A 21,610-nucleotide genomic window follows, 5' to 3' on the forward strand; every position below is an offset into this window, starting at 1 on the left:
CATCAATCCATTTTCTTATTAAATCTTGAGATCTGGTTACAACATGTTGATTCCCCATTTCCCCTTGTAGCATGTTTTTTTTAGAAATTCCTAATCAGCTCATTCTTCCTCTCAGTATCATTTTTTCCAGAGCTTTTCTGAAGCTTCACTGTGCCTTTTGGTTAGAAAGAAAACCACCAGTGCACAGTAGAACCATCACCCTGAGCTTTTTTGTTCATTTTGTCTCATTTCGGGATACTCTTGAAATCCTCTCTCCTATTAGACAGTTTTAAGAAATGTTTGACTCTAGTGTTTATATTTTTAGTGGTAGAAGTACTGCCTTAAAGCTAGGACAACTTCCCTATGGATAATAACACCTTTCTCTTGAAGCAGTACGGATACATTAATGAACTATCTGTTGATTGGATAAATTTATTTTTTAGTTGGCGAAATAAATGCCTTAAAAAAATTCATTCATTCATTGATCAGCTTAATGCCCAGTATTTCTAAGTGTTTCTAGCACAAAGGAGAAATGAAGGTGATTCATTTAATCAGAAACCCCAGTGATGTCAAGGTCATTTCAAGTTCCCTCTGTGATCTTCGTCTTCTTTCTTGCCTACTCTTTGGAGAGGACCACTGAGCATGTTTCAAAAGGGATGTCCCCAAGGAGAAGGGACTTCAGTCTCTCAACCCTCGAGATGGACAGAATGGAGGTGAGGAAGAAGCAACTGGCCAGAGCTGATTTCCACAGAAATTTAAAAATACTAACATGAAAACAAAATGCACAGTGAAACCCAGGCTTTCAGCTAGCAGGCAGAAAAGGAGCTGGAAATGGCGAGAAGAACCAGCAGAGTACGGTGACTCGTTAGTCTTCTAGGATGTTAACATGTTTGGTGTTTTATGTCACTGGTGTTAAACTTTTGTGAACATTATGCACAACAGGAAATACATATTGGCCTTCCCTGGTAGCTCAGTGGTAAAGAATCTACCTACATGCAGGAGACACAGGTTCAATCCCTGATCTGGAAAGATCCCATGTGCTGCAGAGTGACTAAGCCCATGTGCCACAAAAGAGAAGTCTGTCGCTGCAATGAGAAGCCCTCGGCACCGCAGTTAGAGAGTAGCCCCATTTGGTTGTAACTGGAGAAAGCCCTAGAGGCAGTGAAGACCCAGTGCAGCCAAAAATAAATAAATAAAAATTATTTTTTTAAAAAAATGAAATACATATTATTGCATGAACCACTGTTCACATATAAATTCATTTCTTTATTTAAAAGTGCTGTTGGCATCCTTTCGGCTCCATTTTCATCATCCTCTAGTAGGTCAGACCAGGGTTTAAAAATACTGCCCTGGGAAACAGTGAGATTCACATAGACAAGAGCAGAAGTGAAGTAAGGGTTGTTTTTTCAATTTAGCTGTTGTGGGTCGTGTGCCTGTGTGACTAGAAATCCAACCACCTTGATTGTCTGGCACACAGCTCTCCACATAGCAAGTGTCAAGTTACTGCTGAACAAATGCGGCGTAGTAGTCATCACTAGCGTGCAGCCAGATTGCTTGTTACTGATATCAGTCTCACCCTCTAAATCCATCCAGTTGCAAGACAGGAGACGCTTGTTTAGCAACTGCAGCTCCACTAACCAAAAGAGTTCTGCAAAATAAGCTCAGTTGTAACCTAATCAAATGAGGAGGATCCCCTGTGGCTTCATGACGAGGCTCTCATGACATGGCAGCTAGTCTTGTCCAAAGCGAGCCATCCTGGAGCCCAAGACAGACAATGAAGGGGGTGATACAAAGGTGTGAGTACCGAGAGGTGAGGATCCTTGGCTGTCTTAGAGGCCAGCTATCATTCCTTAAAAGGTTATCTTTGTTAATCATTGCCTTGATTTTTTTTTTTTTCTTAAACGAAGAGGAAAAGAAAGAAAGTGAAGTTACTCAGTTGTGTCCAACCAGCTCCTCTGCCAGTGGGATTTTCCAAGCAAGGATACTGAAGTGGGTTGCCATTGGAAACATGTAAATGCTTCTTTTATTTTTGAATTTTGTAAGACCTTTCATTTGTGGAGAAGTGCTGACATTTCTACATTTCACAGGTAATTTGGTGAGATTCCAAAGGAATAAAAATGATAAATTTTAGAAAATATGATTCATGAGGAAATACTGAATCATTAGACAAGTTGTATTTAAAGTGCAGAATTATGAAAAATTAAATATTGGGAAGAATATAGATGGAATCAATAAGGATAGAGAATAATTTAGTAAAGTCAGTAGTCCTAATCATTAAATGAGTAAAATTACCCATCAGTTGTTGGTCAGAGACATGAGTCACTAAACTTTAAAAGAGTAGATACTATGAGAAGATGGTCGTGCACATTTTACTTAATTGCTGCTCTAAATGAGGAGGTAGCAGCAGTGGCCTTTGGACCAAATCCAGCCTGCTGCCTGTTTCTGTAAATAAAGTTTTATTGGAAAACAGCCACGTCCATTCGTGAACATATTGTTGATGACTGCTTTTCCACTATAGCAGCAGAGATTGTAACCTAGTCTGTGTGGTCCACAAAGCCTAAACTATCTGATAAACTTTGCAGAATAAATTTGTTGACCTCTGCTCTAGATTTTAGACTTTTATATGCAAGATTAGATTCTGTAGTGTTGATTAAATGCATAAATCCAAGGACTGTAGTATGTAAGTCAGCTTCTAAACATGACTGAAGGTACAGTGTTAAGTGTTTCTATTCTTTTTTAGAAGAAAAGTCTTAATAATTAGAAGAGGGACTGAATATAGGAAGATTCACGAGAAAAATGTTTCATTAGGCAAAGACTTTGTTTATTAAGATAATCCATGAGCTTCACATGGGGCTCCTGGGGGAAGATAAATGCAAACATTATGTTGACTGGATTATGTTACTGTGAAAAAGCAATTTAAAATTTGTGATCAATTTCTTACTCTGAATTGGAAATGAAGACTGTTTTATTTACTTTGAAATTTATTCTGGTTTATGGTGAAGTTTTCTTTCCTTTTCCTTTTTTAAAATGAAAATGTAGTCTTAAGAATATGCCTCTCCCCTCAAAAAAAAAAAAACAAAAAACAAAAAACCACCAGTATGTCCTCAAGTGATACCTATCTATTGCAGGATGACTTGACGAGATACAGGTACTTATTAGTCTTAGATGATATGCTGCAGACAAATTGAAAAATGAAATTTCTGGGAAAGAAGCACAAAGCTGAGGGGTCAGGGTCAGATGACTGAGAACAAGATGCTAGGTATTCACATGCAGGGAGAATAGGAAATGCCAGATGTGATGTATTTCTGATAGGACCAGCCACATGCCTTCCTTCTACTGGATTGTCCTTATGGTCATTATTAAAATGTTTACTTTTCTAAACTAGTGAAAATAATTTATACCACATACAGCATTTTTAGATTATGACATAAAGAAGAAAAGACATAGAGGTGAAGTTATTCTAGTATTCTTTGAAATTAATAACTACCAGTTTATTAGGAGAGACTTTATTAGTTTATTAGTGAGAGACTTTATTTTTGGGGACTCCAAAATCACTACAGATGGTGACTGCAACCATGAAATTAAAAGACGCTTGCTCCTTGGAAGAAAAGCTATGACCAACCTAGACAGCATATTAAAAAGCAGAGACATTACTTTGCCAACAAAGGTCCTTCAAAAATGTTGGTTTTTCCAGTAGTCATGTATGGATGTGAGAGTTGGACCATAAAGAAAGCTGAGCGCCAAAGAATTGATGCTTTTGAACTGTGGTGTTGGAGAAGACTCTTGAGAGTCCTTTGGACTGTGAGGAGATCAAACTAGTCAATACTAAAGGAAATCAACCCTGAATATTCATTAGAAAGACTGATGCTGAAGCTGAAACTTCAATACTTTGGCCACCTGTTGTAAAAAACTGACTTGTTAGAAAAGACCCTGATGCTGGGAAAGATTGAAGGCTGATGGAGAAGGGGATGACAGAGGATGAGATTATTGGATGGCATCACTGACTCAATGGACATGAGTTTGAGCAAGCTGAGGGAATTGAAGAACAGGGTAGCAAGACTAAGGCTTGTGTCTAGGGGCGTCTCACTCTGGACCTCTCCACCCCACACTGCTCACCCACGTACCTGTCACTTTGTTCCGACTCCTCTTGTTTTCCTTTCCATTTTCCCTTCTTCCCATCTCTTCTTGCATTTCTGATTTCCTTTTTTCTTTGTAATTGTGTGATAGATGCCATGGGAAACAAAGTAAACCATGGAAGTCACGTCACCCGGGCTGCCAGCCTTCACTGTGCCCATCACCCGCTTCTGGAACGATGTATCGATACATGTACCAGACACGTGCCAGGACTGGGCACGGTTTTGCCCAGTTCTTTTTAGGGTTTAGGTTTTTGTTTCTTTTTAGAAATTTTGAACTTTTATTTATTTTGCTGCTCGGGGTCTTAGTTGTGGTATGTGGGATCTAGCTCCCAACCAGGGATCGAACCCAGGTCTCCTGGGTTGGGAAGCACAGTCTTAGCCGTTGGACCATCAGGGAAGTCCCCTGCCCTGTTCTTTTTAACAGGCGCGTGACCTGTTCCACAGTTACAGATACTAACACTTTAACTTACGCAGCCATTCCTACTGAGTATCCTCTTGGCTCTCGGCATCTTGTTTTCTGTCTTTGTTGCTGTTTATGTAACTTTGCCTAATGAGCATCTGGTGTTTGCCTTACCTCCACTAATTGAGACGACTCAAGTGTATCTATGCGTCTAGATGATTTTTCAAAAACAACAGTCACATCTTTTCCATGACCTTGAGTCGTTTAGTTTCTTGAAAATAGGATTTTGTTTCTGTGTCGTGAGGTCTTGTCACCCCTTCTTAAATTCCTTGAAAAGTCTCTGTCTTTGTTCATTTATCAACAGATTACATTTTATGTGTCAATTCTGATTTAAATTTTTTTAGGGATCTGCTATTTCAAGCTCGTGTTTTAAAATACCACATACAGGTGATTTGAGAGTTTGTTATAGGTCATTAGACTTTAAAATCATGCATGTTGTTAAATGTATGTAGTATTTGAGTCACAAGATGTAATTTTTCCAAAAGAACATTAAAATAACTAACCTAATCCCCCGTGTCATTTTAGTGAGTTAGTAGTGAAGATCACAGTTTATCATCATTGTTGATATTACTGGTTAATTACCTTTTTTCTACAGAAGTGATGCTTATTTTGGAAGTTTTTTTTTATTTTAGAAGACAAACTTTTCTAAAATGCACTAGGACTTTGTGTACAGTGTCTTATTGTATATAGTAGACACTGGTACATATTTTTAAATGATAGAAGAGAGAGGTGGATGGACAAATGAATAGGAGGGAAGAAGGAGAAAAAGTAAATTGAAAAAATTTTAAATGTGCAACTAGTAAGAGGGTCTTACAAAGCAGGAAGAAAACCTACTGTTTGCCTGTTGTTTTCAGTTCAGTTCAGTTGCTCAGTCGTGTCCGACTCTTTGTGACCCCATGAATCACAGGCCTCCCTGTCCATCACCAACTCCCGGAGTTCACTCAAACTCACATCCATCGAGTCGGTGATGCCATCCAGCCATCTCATCCTCTGTCGTCCCCTTCTCCTCTTGCCCCCAATCCCTCCAAGCATCAGAGTCTTTTCCAATGAGTCAACTCTTCGCATGAGGTGGCCAAAGTATTGGAGTTTCAGCTTTAGCATCAGTCCTTCCAATGAACATCCAGGGCTGATCTCCTTCAGAATGGACTGGTTGGACCTCCTTGCAGTCCAAGGGACTCTCAAGAGTCTTCTCCAACACCACAGTTCAAAAGCATCAATTCTTCAGCACTGTGCCTTTGTGGTTTATAATAGAATGAGAAAATAGGCAAAATGGGCTTTTTGGAGTCCAAAATTGATTGATGATGTTGATGTTATTAAAATGTTTAAATCCTTGGTTAAGTCCCAAGGACCTGTCTTATTACTGTTAGAAGTAAATATGCCCCCTGCCACCTAGACCTCCTGCCCTGCCCTTCCATAGAAACAGCTCCCTTCTCTGCTGGCTCCGCACTGCACTTCCAGCATTAAGAATCTCTTCTTTCTCATCTTACTCATCCCCTTGGCAGCATTCAGTGTAGTCGGCCCTTGACATCCTTTCCACTTTTGGCTTCTGTGAGATCACATGCTTCTGGGTTTCAGGCTGCCTTTCTGGACGCTCCTTTCTGGTTCCTTTTCTTCTGCTGCAGTCGCTTTGGTTGCCCTGCCATCCTTCATATACATCAGTGATTCTTATTTTAGGTCTTAGGGGCCTTAGTGCTGCCTTCTTCGTCTGCCTGGCCCTTCATGCACACCTCATCTTTTAAATGAGGCTCACCTTGACCCCCATTTAGCTCCATCATCCTAGCCACACTCCCAGTTCCTCTACTGTTTCTTTTCTCATAGCAGTTACCCCTTCTGTCATACCACGTGTGTCTGCTAAATTGCTTCAGTTCTGCCTCTTTGCAACCCCATGGACTGTAGCCTGCCAGGCTCCTCTGTCCATGGGATTCTCCAGGCAAGAATATTGGAGTGGGTTGCCATGTCCTCCTCCAGGGAATCTTCCTGACCCAGGGATCTAACCCAGTTCTCCTGCTTGGCAGGCAGATTCTTTACCACTGAGGCACCTGGAAAGGCCCTGTCATACCACACAGTGTACTTATGCTTTAGGTTGTATTTGCCTTCTCTAAGAGTATAAGCTCCACGAGGGTAAGGGTCTGGCCTTTTCACCAGCATCCCAGGCATCTGTGGTAGGCGTTGTGGATTCACGAACGCATGGCGTCTGTCCTGTGTCACTTCATTCACTTCCACGGCCCTCTGCACACCATGTGCCAGTCACTCATAAGCCCTCATCTCCAGCCAGACCTTTGCTCACTTCTCCATACACTGACCTCACCACGTATCATCTAATGGACACAATCAGAAAAAAAATGTCAGTGCTGCACTGTCCTTAATTTCTATCTTTCCTTCACTTCCCCCCTGACCCCCAACCTCCACGCTGTCAGTAAGCTCTGTTGACACTTCCCCGTCCCAGATAGCACCTCAGTATTTCCCAGCCCCTGCTGTACCTCCCAGCTGTCTGGCCATCACCTCTCACCTCAACAATTCCAGTGGCCTCTCAGCTGTTCCTGCTTCTCCTCTTGACCCTTTACCATCCATTTTCCACGCTGTAGCCAAAGGTGTCTTCTTAAAATGTACACAAATCACCTCACATCACAGGCTTGGAGTGACTTTTCCATTAGCACATAGAATAAAACCCAGAGTCCCTTCTCTGCCTCATAAATCCAACACCAGTGGACCTGCGACAGCTCAGGCCTCATCTCTCAGCTTTCCCCTCACTCATCACACTCTAGTCACCGGGGCCTTCTTTCTTCTCTTTAGCTATGCTGGGCCTTGGAACGTTCACACTGTCCACTCTATCTGGATTTCTTTCCCCTCTTTTCTGCCATTATTTAAGCCAGTGCTTAAATGTCACCTCCTCGAGACTTTGCTTGACCATCCATCCTTCACTCAGTCACTTATATTAGTTCATGGCATAACCCTCTCCCTCTCTCTTGTAGTCAGCCCTCCATATCCACAGTTTTGCATCCTCAGATTCAACCAACCACGGATAGAAAATATTCAGGGAAAAAATCCCAGAAAGTTCCAAAACACACAGCACTTAAATTTGTCTTGCACCGGCAGCTATTTACATAGCATTTACAAGGAGATCAAACCAGTCAATTCTAACGGAAATCAACCCTGAATATTCATTGGAAGGACTGTTCCTGAAGTTGAAGCTCCAACACTTTGGGCCTCCTGATGCAAGAGCTGACTCACTGGAAAGGACCCTGATGCTGGGAATAATTGAAGGCAGGAGAAGGGGGCAATAGAGGATGAGATGGTTGAATGGCATCACTGACTCAATGGATATGAGTTTGAGAAAACTCTAGGAGATAGTGAAGGACAGGGAAGCCTGGCATGCTACAGTCCATGGGGTTGCAAAGAGTCAGACACTACTTAGTGGCTGAACAACCATAACATTATATTAAGCATTATAAATAATCTAGAGATGATTTAAAGCACAATTTTATATAAGGTACTTGAACATCCACAGATTTTGGTGTCCATGGGGAATTCAGGAACCAGTTCTCTGTGGATCCTGAGGGGATATGGTACATTCTTTACAAATTGAGTTTCTTTCCCATGAGAATGTAAGCTCTGTGAGAGTACAGGCCTGTTTACTGCTGTATCCCTGCTGTATAGGACAGTGTCTGGCACAGAGTTGATGCTCCATAAATATTTGTGAGTATAATGAATATAGACAATAATATTACGTTGTAGTGGTGTGAGTTGATAAGCATTGCTTCAGTGGCAGTCATGGTACAATATATGCATGTATCAAAGTAACATGCCATGCACTGTAAATTTACAAATAAGTCAAATTTGCCAATAAAAATATAATTAAAAATAAATATTTGGGGATTTCCCTTATGGTCCTGTGGTTAAGAATCTATCTTCCAGTGCAGGGTACATGGGTTCCATCCCTGGTCAGGGAACTAAGATCCCCCATGCAACAAAGCAACTAAGCCCGTGCATCACAACTAGAGAACCCATGCATTGCAACAAAGACCCTGCTGCTGCTGCTGCTGCTAAGTTGCTTCAGTCGTGTCCAACTCTGTGCAACCCCAGAGACAGCAGCCCACCAGGCTCCCCTGTCCCTGGGATTCTCCAGGCAAGAACACTGAAGTGGGTTGCCATTTCCTTCTCCAATGCATGAAAGTGAAAAGTGAAAGTGAAGTCACTCAGTCGCGTCTGACTCTGAGATCCCATGGACTGTAGCCTACCAGGCTCCTCTGTCCATGGGATTTTCCAGGCAAGAGTACTGGAGTGGGGTGCCATTGCCTTCTCGGACCCAGCACAGCCTAAATAAATATTTGCAGAATGAATGAATGAACAAAGGGAACAAATTGGTTTATTTTGAAGTTATACATTTCTGTGATACTTAAGATAATGTTGTAACTAATTGACTATGAGTCTTTAGGCAGTATGGAAAGAAATAGACTATTATCATTTTGGGCAGGAGTTACTGAAAAATACTCCTCTGTCTCTTAGTGGAAAGCAGGAAACAGTTCTGCCCCACCCTGATTTTCTCTCTTTTTTTTTTTTTACACAATACAATATTTTGAAACATGTTTTTCTTTTATATCTTTATTTAGAAGCAAAATTTTGCACTCACTTTTGTTTTTCTAGTAAAGCAGGAGAGACTTCCTTATAGTCTTAAGCACTGTCTATAGCAGGAGACAGCTTGAATGCCAAAATAATGTATAATTAGGTCTATTCATTATCTTGCCACATGGTAAGTAGATGCTAAGGGTTTATCACTGCAGTAAAAGTCACTGGGATATTTAAGTTTATTTTATGAAAACATGCTTTAAAATTTACAATTCTTTTGTCAGACAGTAACAAATTATTGTGCAGAAGGTATTCCTTTACCAAAGGCTTTTGGAGATAAATGGCCCAGATTTTGTAGAGATTCTTTCTGTTACTTTTTTTTTTCCTCGTTGTACATTGCCTGGTCCCACTTTCTTGCTATATATTTGGAAAAAAATTCTGATTGTATTAGTTACTAAGATTGCATATTATAAAAAAATCACAGTGCTTCTGCTTTTTTTCCCTTTAATACCCTCTGATGATCTCTGAATAGGAATGCAGTAAAATATAAATAGGAGTCTTTTACCAACATGATGTATAGACTGTTCTATTTTGTTTTCAGTTTGTCCCAAAGAAGGAAGTGGTGACTGATGCCCGTGGCTGTTCTCTAACTTATGGCTTATTTCTCATCTTCAAGAGCCTGTTGCTTGGGGCTGGGGATGGAGGTGGGGTCTCACTGCAAATGAGGCATGAGGAAATTTTTAGAGGTGATGGAAATATTCTAAAAGTGGATGCAGGAACTTTCTTGGCAACCCAGTGGTTAAAACTCTGTGCTCCCAATGCAAGGTCAAGAGTTTAATCGTGCTTGGGGAAGTAAGACCCCACATGCTTTGTGGTATAGACAAATAAATAGATAAATTTTTTTGTAAGATTAAAAAAAAGTGGATGTTGCATGGCTTATAAACTTATTAAAAGCCATTGGATTGTGCACTTTATGAGTTTTATGAATGTAAATTTAACTTCAGTATAACTGAACAGAACCTGATTTAGTCCTCTTTGCCTCATGGTCCTTGCTTCTCCCTTTACTATCAGTTCTTATCTTCACAGTTACTCTCCTCTCTTCCACTAGGTCTTTCGACATTGCCTCAGCTATTGAAAATTATTTTTTTAAATAATTCTACCTCCTTTATAAGCTTACTGCTCTTTAAAACTCATTCAGACTGTGGGCTTGGGGGTCCAAAATCTGGATCCAAATTCTAGTACTTAATATCTGTGACATTGGGTAAGTCTTTTGAGCCTCAGTCTCCAGATCTGTAGAATAGGTAGAATTGTAATCAGATCTGTTGCATTGGGATGTTGTGAATGTTACATGAAACTATGTTTGTCACATCCTGTGTTATTTGTTGCCTTTATTTTTTTTTTAAAGCATCCTAACAGTTGAGTTAGTATAACAAAGTTCTGGTGGACACACAAACTAGGGAATCATAGCACAGCTGTACCACTTTCCAGCTGTGTGAGCCTGGGAAAGACAATTAACAAACCTCTTTGCCTTCATTTTCTCATCTCTGTTTGAGATTTTAGAGTAAAGTTATTGCAAGGGCAAATGATACAACCCATGTAAAGTTTGTAGTGGCGTGTCTGGCAAAAAGTAAACCCTCAATAAAAATTTGTTGTTAAGTCTCTTTAGGACTTACTTAGGCCCACCTGAGCCTTTCCTAAGCTGACTTTCATCTCTACAGTACTATTAAAACAGTGTTCATGGGGTTTGTGGTGATGTTCTATGATAAATCTGTTGACCTTTTCTAGTCATTACTCTACAGACCCTTCTGTCCTTGACAGTCTGGCCACTTCCTTAAAGTTCCCTTCCTTGGATCCCTCCATATTGAAAAAAAGTGAAAGTGTTAGTTACTCCATGTCCGACTCTCTGCGATCCCATGGACTGTTGCCCACCAGGCTCCTCTGTTCATGGGATTCTCCGGGCAGGAATACTGTGGGTTGCCATTTCCCTCTCCAGGGTGTCTTCCTGACCCAAGGATCGAACCCAGATATCCTGTATTGCAGGCAAATTCTTTTTTGTCTGAGCCTCTAGGGAAGCCCATTCCCCCTTATTACCCTTCCTCATTATTTCCTCCATGAGTGGTTCTCCCATTCTGATCTCCCTTCTCAGGTTCTTTATCCAGTTTCCTTTCTTCTTCTGTAGATTTGTGCCTTTGACCTTGATCTCTGTTTTGAACCCCAGACGTGTATTTCTGTCAGTCAATAGTAGATATCACCAGGTAGCTGTCAGGACACTCATTTCCACCTGTTTCACACTGAACTAACTCTCCTTCCTGTCCTCTCTCCTGCTGGACTCACGCTCCCTTGAGAGGCACCCCTTGCACCTGTCTGTTGCATCTTTCTTCTCTGGCTTAGTCAGTTCCCGCATCACACCCACTTTCCCCCAGAAGCCTTGTAGTTGTGCTCTAGTTTTCCATCTGTTTGACACCCTCCATCCATTCGTATGCCCTATCCTGAAGATTCTGTCCTTAAGTTTTCTCAAATTTATTATTTTCTCTCCATTCCTTCCCTTATTGTACTCCTTTGGAATCTCTCTCTAATTCTCATATCAATGACCAACTCATTCATGTCTGACTCTTTGCGACTCCATGGGCTGTAGCCAGCCAGGCTCCTCTGTTCATGGGATTCTCTAGGCAAATTACTGGAGTGGGTTGCCGTGCCCTTCTCTAGGGAATCTTCCCAAACCAGGGATTGGAACCGGATCTCCTGTGCTGCAGACAGATTCTTTACTGTGAGCCACCAGGGAAGCGGATTACTCATAAAGTCTTTTATAAACTGTCCATGTGCCTAGCTGGCTACTTGCTGCTTTGCTGCCCCCGGGCTGTGCATTTGGGGGAACTGCCTTTCCCCACACTGTATGCATCTTCTCCGGCTTTCTGCCTTGCCCACATTATTCCTTTGTTTGCTGTAAAGAATCCTCTGAAGTATTCATCTGCCCTTTTGTACCAGAACATCTTCATTTTCTTCCTGCCAATCTTGCTCAGATATTAACTGATTTGTAAATTATGCAAAATTATTGTATCCTTAACATACTCCCTTCGCTGTCTCTATCATTGTCTCTGAATTTTTTATGTGTTCAGGGTTTCCCTGGTGGCTCAGATGGTAAAGAATCTGTCTGCAATGCAGGAGACCTGGGTTTGATCCCTGGGTCGGGAAGATCCCCTGGAGAAGGGAATGGACACTCCACTCCAGTATTCTTGCCTGGTGAATTCCATGGACAGAGGAGCCTGGCAGACTACAGTCTACAGGGTCACAAAGAGTTGGACACGACTGAGTGACTAACATTTAGCACCCTGTAACCTCCTGGGTACTTCAAACAGTGGCTCTTAACCAGGGGAACCTCAAAATCATGTAGGGAGCATCTTCATGTCTGCCCTGCCCCAGCACTGAATATGTTCAGAATGAAAGATTTCTGGACCCTGGATGCACGTGCTTGAGTGTGTTTTTAGCTACCGAAATGATTCTGATGTGACCCTCTGGTTTAAAAAAAAAAGAGACAAATTGCAATAAAGGGCTCATGTGTTGATTTCCGTTGTCCCTCCTATCCTTCCCTCCCTGTGCTTAGGAATGAATGCCAGGTGTGTTTATTACACAGCACGGTCCATCCAACCTCACATGTGTTCATGCAGTGAAATACACTCTGACCGTGTACAGTCTTCAGAGGTTACTCCTCAGTCGTCATGGAAATAGGTTCTGTCTTTTGTTGAACTTTTACAGATTCATCCATTCTTTTTGGGGTAGCGTTTGGGAAAGTTTTTATCACGTTTTGTAGGTAGAGAAAGGGTAATGAGCAAGTCAGTTAAAGAATGAGTGATGAGACAGAAAGATTTAAAAGACAAAAAAATACAGGACTGCTAGGTGAAAATCAAAGGTTACAGGTAATTACAAGAGGACCTCAGATTTAAATCAAAATGCTGAGGTTGAATATGCAGGAGCAAGGAAATTCAGGTTGAAGATCTATTCAGTGATATGGCAGAATTCAAAAAGTACATTTGAAAAGGGATATACATGTGCTGGGAAAAAAATGCCAATTTTACCCCCCTCCCCCTTTTTTTGTATCTCCCTGTCTTTCCAAAGTTGACTGCTTCATTCCGCTTTTTAACACATTACATGACCCCAGTGCTTCCATTATGCAGGGTGTCGAATGCTCCTTTGGGCTTCCCTGACAGCCCAGTTGGTAAAGAATCCACCTGCAATGCAGGAGACCCAGATTTGATTCCTGGGTTGGGGAGATTCACTGGACAAGGGATAGGCTACTCACTCTAGTATTCTTGGGCTTCCCTTGTGGCTCAGCTGGTAAAAAATCTGCCTGCAATGCCAGAGACCTGGGTTCAATCCCTGGGTTGGGAAGATCCCCTGGAGAAGGGAAAGGCTACCCACTCCTGTGTTTTGGCCTGGATAATTCCATGGACTGTATAGAATGCTCCTTGCCATCTGTTGACAAGTATTAATACCATCCCAGAATAATTAACTGCTTTTTCCTCTTCTCTCATCAAAGGTATTGACCCTTTCTGATCCCCATACTGGTTCCCAGGGTAAAGAACCCACCTGCCAATGCGGGTAGACTGGAGAAGTGAATGGCAGCCCATTCCAGTATTCTTGCCTGGAGAATCCCATGGACAGAGGAGCCTGAAAAACTATAGTCCATAGGGTCACAAAGAGTTGGACATGACTGAAGCGACTAAGCACACACACGCTGCTGTCCTTCCCCGTCCCTGAACTGGGTGTTCCCTCTTCCTAACCTCCCCTTTCTGATCCAGATCCTTAGTATTTATCTAAGTTCACCCCCTTGCAAAACCTTTTCTAAATTTCCCTTCTCAGAACTCTTTCTGTCTTCCCTCCAAACACTCCAGAACATGAAGGCACCTCTCTTCTGCCATGGTGATCTGATCTTAGTTACTGGTTTTCTTGCCTTATCGTCTCTAATCTCTGCTGGAGAGAGAGACAGTCCTCGTTTTTTTATCTCCACTCTGTGTTGCCTTGTACCATGTCTCATATGTTGATTTTTGTTTGTTTGCTAGTTTTCAGTGAAGAACTTTTTCTCATTCAGCAATCACAGAGAGCTTTCCTTGAGTATTTTAGGTAACCTCCTCTTTCTACAGAGCCCTCACCCTGACATGTACAATGCATAAAACTTAGTAGACATAACAGTACACGAAATGTAGGCATATTGACACTTCTTGATGATTTGCTTTTGTTCTGTGTTCCGTTACTTCCTGTGCTTTTTCATTAAAGATAGAATGTTTACGTAGACCCACAGACCTTGCAGTTGTACCTACTGAATTTTCCTTGACAGTAAGAATGAGTTGCTTTGGTAGAATGCCAAAGAAACTGGTGTGTTGGCAGTTTTCTTTGAACTTAACACCTTTATTTTCTAGAAAAGTATTGGAATTACAGGAGTTTCCCTGATGGCTCAGTAGTAGAGAATCCACCTGCCAGTGCAGGAGATGAGGGTTCAATACTTGGTCCGGGAAGTCCCCTGGAGAAGGAAATGGCAACCCACTCCAGTATTCTCGCTGGGAAATCCCATGGACAGAAGAGCCTGGTGGGCTATAGTCCATGTGGTTGTAGAGAGTCAGACACGACTAAGCAACTATACAACAGCAACATTGGAATTACATGTTTCCGTAAACAGTTCCCTGTGATCTTTTCTTTTTTTTTAAACTTTAACATTTTATTTTATATAACCTCTCTGAACCTTTACAAATCTTGTCCCACTATGTATGAGGGACCTTGCCTCAGTTACTGCCATGGAATCTGTCTGTTTCCTATGCCTTCTCACTTTCCCAAGCCTTCCACATTAATTTGGGGGTGGGGGTTGGAGGGAGGCAGGGCTACTGTTCACAGAATGAGAACTTGGTGTGTTGGGGAGGTACACAGGTGGTTTACAATCAGGAAGCACTAGAAGCAACCAAAAAGGACTGTGAAGGAAGCGAAATCATACCTTACCTCAGGCGCCCGTCGCAAGACACGTCAGCCCCACTCTGTCCATGGTTTGCTTCCCCAGGGTGGGTGTATGTCGAATGTATAGCCACTTCCTAGGCACTTCCTAGTTTTGCTTGTCTGCCCAGGGTGAAAATAGGAAGTGGGCAGTCAAGAATCATCTGGTTGGTTTGATCGGGTTGTATCCCCTTGCTAGGTTTCTGTGTCTAGGAGACTGAAATGGTCACAGTGAGCGGAGGATAAGCCTCTTGACCGTGTTTCCATCATGTAGAACTGCATGGTCTTTGCAGCAGCTTACTCAGCAAACCGGGCAAATGAGCTATTTGATGACATCAACATACATATGTGAACTATTTGGGTGATTTCTGTGTGTATGGTTGTGTGGTATTTTGGTAAAAATTGTTCTTGAAAATGTGGGGGGAAATTTTTTTAAGTCCTATTTAAAGTTCTATCAACATTTGGGTGAGGCCTGTTTTATATAAGCATGTAATCTGTTATGTAATGTATAATCTGTAGGTGAGAAAAATCTTATCTGCTGTAGTTTGAATACAGTAGACATTTTTAATAAAGATGCTGACCATTCCAGCTTACTGATACTTACTGACATTTCCAAATCAGAAATGAAAATAGTGCTGGATAAGTTTGTAGATGATTTTATTTAGGGCCTAGACAAGAGGACAGAATGAGAGGTTAGAAAGTGACATGAATGGCTCAAAGTTTGCTTAATTCATCAGTGGTCACATTTAAATTTGGGGGATCACATCCTGGATATCTGGAAGTTTCCAGTTCATTCCAGCATTTTGGATGCTCATGTGGACATAGCTAATGTGATAATTGAAACCTGAGGACTTGTTTGAATAATAGAAAAATAATCATTTACAGTGACATTAGGTTAAATGAACCACAAAAATCATGAAGTTAAAGACAAATCAATGTTCATTCGGTGGTTCTGTTCAGTTTATTGCAGTTAATGATCTTCAATTGAATTTGCGGCTCTCGGAGTTTGCTTGGAAGTAGGCCGTCACATGCCGACGTGAAATACCCAGTCATTTAAATTAGATGCTGAGCATGCTCGTAGGGAGTACTTATTCTTGGAGGCTGCAGTGTGGTTCAGTTTTCTTCTAGTGGCAGGAACAGAAAAGAGGTCCCCGTGTGCCCTGTTCATCACTCTGTCAGAGTGCATGTAATCTGCCTCTGGAAACCGGAGGCCTGAGACAAAGAGGAGCGTGGAAGTTGTTAGCAAGAGGCTGTTTGGTGAGTTAACTAGCTGTTTTATCCTATTCTGTAATTCCTAGCAAGGCTCTGTCTTTACTTGTATCTTCTGCATTTTTTATACTAACTTGTAGCTTTATGTAGCAAAGTAACTTAGCTCAGACTGGGAAAAAATTGTTTCTGCTATCCATATCTCACTCTTTTGAAATATTTTCAGTATATTTCTGAGGTGACAAGTTTGTGAATTGCTATGATGGTATTCCTCCGTGTTCTCTACAGATTTCATTTGCTCACTGGTGCTGAATAATGCTAGCAGAATTGTGTGCTGAGGGAATTCAGGATTTGTCTGGATGGACAGTCTAACAGTTTTGCTCTTAGATTTTAATTAAATTAATCATTTTTTTTTTTACTTTCACATTTTAAAACTATATGTAATAAAGCAGTGGTAAGAATTTAGCCTAAAAGCAAGAATTTTAAAACTGTATCTAATAAAGTAACAGCACAAGAGCAAGAATTCTTTAAAGAGAACGAGAGGCTCTGTTGTCCATGTTTTTACATAGGTGGTTCAAAAATAAATTGGCTTTATAATGTAATTGATCATTTAAAAACTACTCTAAAAATGATATGAATTTGTTAACACTGTAAAATATGTTGCAGTTATTCAGGATTCATATTTAGAATTTGTTTTTAGTTATTGAATTAGCTTTAAAAGTGTTGTGAGTACAGTAATTGTGCCAATTGGGGCTCTTCTTACTTCCCTTGAGTTCATATTACAGTGATTGCTGGGCAGATAATCTTAAAATGTTTTGTGATTATTTGTTATCCAACATATTCATGTTTTACCATGAAGTTAAAGGAGAAAAAAAATTTTTGCAATTTTTTTATATTCTTATAATATCAAGCAACATTTAAAATGTATACATCATTATTTCATAATAAACATGATCTTGATTATGTTTATAATAGATAAACTTGGCAAACAAGTCTTCAGGGTATTCTCCTAAAGACTAAAATCGCATACTCTGACCAAGATAAATCATATTTTTGAAGATTTGAGAAAAAGCATAAAATTACCATGTTTATTTCCTTGGGGAAAAATCATGTTGGTGACTAAACAGAAATGTCAGGTAGGGAAATTGAGGTATAGAAGGCGCATTAAAGAGCTCTAGAAAAACGACGAGGGGGTGGGAGAAATAGGAAGAGAATACGAAAAGCCTAGTGCCTTCAAATGCCAGGCAATTATGGGATGCTTTCCTAAAATATCTTTGTTTTGAGAACTGCCCCCACTATGCCATTTTCCAGGATTGGCACCTGTGAAGGAGGTGGGTGTGTACTTAAGCTTGTATATTCATGGAAACAGGAGGGTTAGCAGTTAGAGATGAGAACTGGGTGACATCCTCAAGAAATCTGTTCCCACTTCTAAACACTGACTCATTTGTATGGCCTGGGGCAGCACGTACACCCGGTTTATTTCCACTTATTTTTAATATATAATAATATTTTCCCATGGTAATAGAAGGTTCATTTAAGGTTTCTAAAGTAATAATAAGATGATTTCTTGGACTGTGGCAAAGATTTGCCAGGGCTGTATGTCATTCACAGAGAGCTACTGTGGGGAAAAAGCAAATACTGCTTTGATAGAATCCTATCAACTGTTTTCTTTTTTAATGAAAAATATTTCAAATGTGTAAGTTCTCTGTGGTCTTTGAATTTTTCAGAGATACATATTCCATGTATATTATATAATTAGAAGATTGCAAATTTTAACTCCCCCCCCCCATATTTACTCATGAAATAATCATAAAATTTTCATGGCAAAATACACTATTTTCTTTTACGTATTTAGTCCCATTTACCTCTAATCATAGATCTTCTGTAGAAGATAAATGGATAATCAGTAGAAGATCTATTAAAGAAAATAGTAAGAAATACTGAGGAAATGAAAAGAGGGGACTATGAAAAGAAAAATTACTAAGACAAGGATTTCTTTGCTAGGTTTCTGAAGATGAAGCATATACCGCTATATTTGGTTCTTTTCCACATCATTAAGTTCATGCAGTCACTTATTTAACTTAACATCTGCCTAATGAGGAGCATTTATTTCCCTAGCTTTTATGAAGTTCAATAGGACTTAAAGGTCCCCAGTGGTGTTAGCTGAAAATGGGGTCTGTGGTCAAGTAAGTTTAGGTAACAGTGGGCCTCTAACATCTTATTCAGAACTTTTTTCTCTGGAATATAGTTTACTTTGAAAAGAGAAACCAGTACATGATATTAAACATTAAGCACACATTTCAATTCTGAATATATTTTGTATATTGAAATATCCAGATAAGTGAAGGAAGAAGTAGGGATTTGTATATATCTTCCAGAAAATTACCTCAGTTCTTTTCTCATTACGTATTTAGAAGAATCATCTTAGAACCACAGTGTAAATGGGACTTACAGGGTATGATTAGATTTGGTGATAAAAATGATGCCAAAGTTGCATTTTTTTAAAGTCCTAAACTGTAGAAGCATTGGCAGTGAAGGATTTGGGGCACAATGTGACCACGTAAGGATTTTGATAATTCTCACAAGTTCTCATTCGTTCTCAAAGTTACTTCTAGATTAGACCCCTGGAGAAACAAATTAATTTTAAAAATATTTGTAATGGGAAATAACTGGAAGTTATAGTCTGGTGGGCCTAGGTATTTCTCTGTCCTCTGTGTTTTCAGTAGTAAATAGAAATGTCAGTTCTTTTTTAAAGATTTATGGGAATTGAATTTTATGAAAATACTGTAGCATGATGTTAGTCACAAAATACGTATAGAATAAATGTCTGTCTTCTTAATTTCCTTTCCAAACAATTAAGTTATTTTCTGTATTAAAGATTTTTCAAAATATTACCTATCAGCTGTCTGAAATATCAGATTCATAGAACTGTACTGATTTACAGTGGCAACCCACTCCATATTCTTGCCTGGAGAATCCCATGGACAGAGAAGCCTGGCGGTCTACATACAGTCCATTTGGTCGCAAAGACTCGAACACAACTGAAGTGACTTAGTACACATGGATAAATAATAATATACTTGGAATCTCCTTATAATAACATACTTTTAAAAGCAGAATGCATGCATGATGAAATGTTAAAAGGGTCTCAGTGGCTTAGTCAACTTCTAAAAATAGAGTAGTTGCTAAATACCTGTTACGTTCCAGCTGTGTTTGGCCTAGTAGACAAAGTGATAAGTATTTTAGCTAAAAAACAAATACTCAGATTTGTTTCTATTAGTATTTAAACAATGTTAAATAAATAAAATTAAATTTAGTGAAGTATGAACTCTTAAATTAGTGGAAACCCAACTGTACCGTACACAGTAGGCACTTAACTAAATGAGGGAAAGTGAAGTCACTCAGTCGTGTCTGACTCTTTGAGACCCCGTGGACTGTAGCCTACCAGGCTCCTCAGTCCATGGAATTTTCCAGGTAAGAGTACTAGAGTGGGTTACCATTTCCTTCTCCAGGGGATCTTCCTGACCCACGGATCAAACCCTGGTCTCCCACATTGCAGGCAGGTGCTTTACCGTCTGAGCCACCAGGGAAGCTTAACTAAATGTGTACCAAATTGAATTTTTTCTCCTCAAATTTTTCATCCATATCAATGAATAACCTGCTTAAGAACTTATATATTTTTTTGTTCTTTACTTTTGTAAAACTTGTCTTTAAAAAAAAAATTCATAATATTATTAAGAACACGTTAAAATTATTAGATTCCACTCTGTTATGTAATCTCCATATGAGACAATAATATGAATTGATATAGACTTTTAAAAAGAAAACTAAATAATTCTTTGTTGACCTTGATAAATTTTGTAATTACTTATAGCCAGAAAGTCTAGAACTCTGTGCCCAGCCATTGAGATCTGTCTCAATGTAGCCCTTTTAGAGCAAAGTTGTTCAGCCATCAGAGATTGAATGGCTGTGTGGGTTGGCATTGGAGAAACACCTTAAATACTTTGGCTTTTGGGCCATGGCCATTGTACACTTCCTTCTCTCGAGCACAGTTCTTCTGACACCGGCTTTTTGGCAAATTTAAAGTCAGTTAACTAACTCGATATAAAACTTTTAATGAGAGCTCAGGGGGGCATAAATGATTTAAGATACATACATCAAAATGTTATGCATATGTAATCCCATTACTTGGGGCTTCACTGGTGGCTCAGTGGTAATGAATCTGCCTACCAGTGCAGGAGACTTGGGTTTAATCCTAGGGTTGGGAAGATCCCATGGAGAGGGGAAAGGTAACCCACTCCAGTATTCTTGCCTGGAACATCCCATGGACAGAGGAGCCTGGCAGACTGTATAGTCCATGGGGTTGCCAAGAGTTGAACACAACTGAGCAACTAAACCTTTCACTTTCAATCCCATTACTTAACCTAACTTGACATAACTCTTTAAGTAGGTCACTAATAGATGGTTACTGAACTCTGATCAAATTCCTGTGAGTTTGCCCTCAGTCCGTTGTTTCCTTGATGTTTTGTTGATAGTGCCCAGATGACCTGCTCCATTTCATGTTGTCAGCCTCTCAACTGTTTCTGACTCAGTCATTTTCTCATCTAGATTCTTCTTAGCAACCTTTCATCAAGTACTTGTTGGGATTTACAGCTCAGACATTTAGTCCAGGAATCATATTTCAATGTTTCTATTTCTTAGGTTCGTTTTGCTCTTTCTTCCCATTAATCTTTGATTCATTCATCTGTAGGCTTTTTTTTTTTTTAACTTGGCCATTTTGAGGCTGTGGGAATCTTAGTTCTCCAACCAGGGATTGAACCCTGGCCCCTTGCAGTGCGAGGATGGAGTCCTAACCAGTGGGCTGCCAGGGAATTCCCAGGATTGCTCATCCAGGTCTTTGCTCATGTCTCGCACAGAAGAAAAGAGACTTTCAGTTAGTCACACGCATGGGATCCATCTTGCCTAACTTATGTTAAATAGTTTCAGTTTTGTGTAGCCTGTATTTCCTCAGGCGTCATTGGCTTGAGCAACAAAAAGTAAGAACTACAGGTCAGAATAAAGGTTAAAAATAATAGCAGCAGTAACAATAGCTTTACGTTGTTTCCAAACAGAAATATCTCCTTCCCACCCACATTAAGTGTAGTGTTCGAATGCACACAAACCGTCTCAGGTGCTCCGGTTTCTAGAATGTCTGTTCTGTTTGACTGATTGTGGGCATGCTCTCCTTGCCAGGTCTGCCACACGTATTTCCTGAGGGTTGAGCCTTAAAATGGCTTGAATTACAGTG

At 40.2% G+C, this 21,610-nt stretch overlaps 1 protein-coding gene across 3 annotated transcripts in view; it reads left to right on the forward strand.

The window, feature by feature from the left end:
- PLEKHA5 (pleckstrin homology domain containing, family A member 5) overlaps positions 1 to 21,610 on the forward strand; it is a 260,819-nt gene that overhangs the window by 80,333 nt on the left and 158,876 nt on the right. The window contains exon 1 of one of the 3 annotated variants that reach the window (XM_010855920.1): positions 14,726 to 16,374. The exons of the other annotated variants lie outside the window; for them this stretch is intronic. The gene's annotated coding sequence lies outside the window, so the exon portion shown is untranslated. Of the gene's footprint in view, positions 1 to 14,725; positions 16,375 to 21,610 lie in introns of those variants that run through there. 3 annotated transcript variants of the gene reach the window in all.

The sequence above is a fragment of the Bison bison genome, unplaced genomic scaffold (genome assembly GCF_000754665.1).
Source record: "Bison bison bison isolate TAMUID 2011002044 unplaced genomic scaffold, Bison_UMD1.0 scf7180017864370, whole genome shotgun sequence".
Lineage (NCBI taxonomy): Eukaryota > Metazoa > Chordata > Mammalia > Artiodactyla > Bovidae > Bison > Bison bison.